This window comes from Neopsephotus bourkii, unplaced genomic scaffold (genome assembly GCF_033783945.1).
Source record: "Neopsephotus bourkii isolate Nb327-2 ecotype Australia unplaced genomic scaffold, CSIRO-AGI_Nbou_v1 NB_254, whole genome shotgun sequence".
Lineage (NCBI taxonomy): Eukaryota > Metazoa > Chordata > Aves > Psittaciformes > Psittacidae > Neopsephotus > Neopsephotus bourkii.
The window spans coordinates 1-3,458 of record NW_026900763.1 but is presented as its reverse complement, the minus strand read 5'-3'; the positions used below and the strand labels follow the sequence as shown (position 1 = coordinate 3,458).

Genomic DNA, 3,458 nt, shown 5'->3' with positions numbered 1-3,458 from the left:
GCCCCCCATCTGCTTCCATTGCCCTTTGGGGTGCCCCCATCTGCTTCCATTGCCCTTTGGGGTGCACCTACCCATCTTTGGGTGCCCCCCATCTGCTTCCATTGCCCTTTGGGGTGCCCCCATCCACCTTTGGCTGCCCCCCATCTGCTTCCCTTTGGGGTCCCCCCATCCACCTTTGTGTCCCCCCCGTGCCGCTTTGCGGTCCCCCCCATCCATCTTTGGGTGCCCCCATTTGCTTCTATTTTCTGCATCCCACAGAGCTCCAGAGCATCCCATAGGGATTCAAGTCATCCCAAGCCCATCAGACCCCCCCCCATCTCCCCCTGGAACACTCCATGGAACCCCCCATGGAACCCCCCATGTCCTCCCCCCCATGGAACCTTCCTCTCTATGACATCAGCCCCAGCACCAAGGGACCTGCATCCAGCACCCGTAACCCTAGGGCAGTTGTGCTTTGGGCACAGTGGTGGTAGCAGCTCCTTGGTGGCAGCATCTTGGTGTCACCCTCAGTGGTGGTGGCAGCTCCTGTGTGTCACCTCCTTGGTGTCACCCTCAGCGGTGATGGCAGCAATGGCTTTGCTCCGTGTCCTCATCGTGCTGTCATTGCCCTGGCTGGTGCACGGCTCCTGGGACAGCTGTGGGTGAGTGGCACCAGGCTCCGGGTACTCCACAGGGAGGTGCTGCTGCTCCCAACCATGGTCACACCAGTGGGGTGGTGGGACTGGGAGAACCCCGCTTCTTCGCCATCACCTCATGCGGTGGCACAGCCTAGCTATGGGGCACCCCATAGGGTCCCTTGTCCCTGCAGCACCCTAGGGGTGGGATGATGCTCATCTTTGGGACACCCCATAGGGTCCCTTGTCCCTGCATCACCCAATGGGGTGGGGCGATGCTCGCTCTCTCTCTTTCCTAACCATCAAGTGTTGGGCTCCTGCTTCCAGAGGGACCTGCGGTACCCGTCCCATGGCTGATTACCACGGGATGTCGCGCATTGTCGGAGGTATGGATGCGCACCAGGGCGCCTGGCCATGGATGGTCAGCATCCAGTTCCCCACGGCCACCGGCTTCTCGCACATCTGCGGGGGGTCCCTCATCACCCCCCAGTGGGTCCTCACGGCCGCGCACTGCTTCATCGGGCAAAAGTAAGGGGGAGAAGGGATTCCAGCCATAGGGAATAGGCAAGGAGCAGCTCCCATCCCGTCTCCTTCCCCATCCTGGATGCACTGGGAAGAGCGCTCAGGAGAAGGCTGCTTCCAGCTTGACATCCCTGGAGCCTAAGGCTTGCTGGGGCAGTGCTTTCCTTTGGGAAGCAGAAGCAATGTGGCTCCTTCCAACCCCTCTTCTCCATAGAACGGATTAGAATGGAATGGGAGGGGATGGAATGGAACGGGATGGAATGGGATGGGATGGATCATGGGATGGGTTGGGTGGCAAAGGAGCTTGGGATCATCCAGTTTCAAGCCCTTGCCATGGGCAGAGATGCCTTCCATAGAGCAGCTCGCTCCAAGCTGGCCTTGAGCGCTGTCAGGGATGGAGCATCCAAACCTCCTCCATCCATCCCATCCCAGTGCCCCAGCACCCTCATAGGGAATCCCTTATGTCCAAGCTGCAATTCCGTCGGAACCCATCACCCCTTGTCCTATGGCTCCAATCCCTGCTCTTCCACTCCCTCCCAGCTTCACCACGGATTGGTACGTGATGGTGGGAATCACGGACCTGGCTTGGGCCAATTCGGAGACCCAGAAACGTTGGATCCAGAAGGTCGTGGTCCATGAGCATTACACCAAGGCCTCCGACGGCTTCGACATCGCCTTGGTGGAGCTGGACCAGCCGGTGCAGTGCGGGTACCACGTGCAGCTCGCCTGCCTGCCCGATGCGACGCTCAGGGTATCCCAGCTGAGTGCTTCATCAGCGGATGGGGCGCGAGGGAAGCCAGAAGTGAGTGCCCGACGGCCCCGTTGGCCTTGGATTGCTGGGTCACGGATTCATGGAATGGGATGAAAGGGAGGGTAAAGCTCATGCGGGTCTATTGGAGGTTGCTCTGACTGGGGTGGAGCATCCCAACCTTCTCCATCCAACCCATCCCAGTCTCCCACCACTTCCTTCAACCTGAGCATCCCTGGTTCAGTTGGAACCCCTCACCCCTTGCCCTATCGCTGAAGGTCCCTCCATGTCCTCCTTATGTTGAGGATGCAGCATCAGCAAAGGGGATGCAGCCCAGGCCATGGCGGAGGTGTTTATGGCTCCCATGGAGCTTCTCAGCCCCAAATACCCTCAAATCCATCCCTTCTACCCCCAGTCCTGACCCCCTTTGTGTCCCCACAGCGGGGGCATCCCCATCTGCCCTGCAGGAGGCCAAGGTCCGCCTCATCGACGTCCAGCTCTGCAACAGCAGCCTGTGGTACCGAGGGGCCATCAAGAGCCACAACCTCTGTGCTGGGTACCCCCAGGGGGGCATCGACACCTGCCAGGTAGGGATGTGCCACTGGGTCCTTCTTCTCCGCCCCCATCTGCAGGGCCTTGCTCTGCATCCCCCTTTATCCCAGCTTCGGAAGCGCATCCAGCTCCTGGTCCATCATCCCTGCACAGGAACCATAGAGGTTGGAGCTTTAAGAGCACTGAGATTCCACCACTAAACCATGTCGTGAGCATGAATTCATGGAATGGGTTAGCTTGTGAAGGAGCTTAAAGCATCCAGTTCTAAGCAAGGGTCACGGATGCCTTCCATTAGACCAGGTTGCTCCAAGCCCCATCCATCCTTCTCCACCCAACCCATCCCAGTGTCCCACCACCCTCATAGTGAACAACTTCCCCTTACCTCCAACCCAAACTCCCCTGTTGTATTTGGAACCCATCACTCCTAGTCTTACGGCTCCAATCCATGCTGAAGGTCACTCTCCACACGCAAATGATGAAGGAGAACCCTTCCATCCCCATGGGGTGACAGCGGTGGTCCCCTCTGGCGTTGCCATGGCGACCCGTGCCCATCCTCATCCTCTCTCTGATTCTCCTCCATAGGGTGACAGCGGCGGTCCCCTCATGTGCCGGGACACCCGTGCCAACTTCTTCTGGGTTGTGGGGCTGACGAGCTGGGGCCGCGGCTGTGCCAGGGCCAAGCAACCGGGGGTCTACACCTCGACGCGGCACTTCCATGACTGGATCCTCCTCCAGCTGGGGATGTTCCGCTCCGCGGGAGCCTTCGCAACGCCCCGACATGGAGCCACCAGTCTGTCTCCCATAGTCCCATTCAGCAGACGATGCCGGCTCCGACGGCCTCCAGCATCAGTGGCATCTGCTCCTTCCCATACCGGCTGGTGATGGAATTCATCAGTCGGGTGCAGGAGCTGCTGCAGGCTCTACGAGGGAAGAAGACTTGAGGAGCGGCATCGCTTGAAGCTGGCTTGAGCTTCACTAAAGTTGCCTTATTTTCCCAAAGAGAAGATGCTTTGCGTGCCCAT

The 3,458-nt window shown here is 59.4% G+C and overlaps 1 pseudogene; it reads left to right on the top strand.

Moving 5' to 3' along the window:
- The first annotated feature begins 561 nt into the window (after nucleotides 1-561).
- On the top strand, nucleotides 562-3,377 carry LOC133208272 (acrosin-like; annotated as a pseudogene).
- The last annotated feature ends 81 nt before the right edge of the window (nucleotides 3,378-3,458 follow it).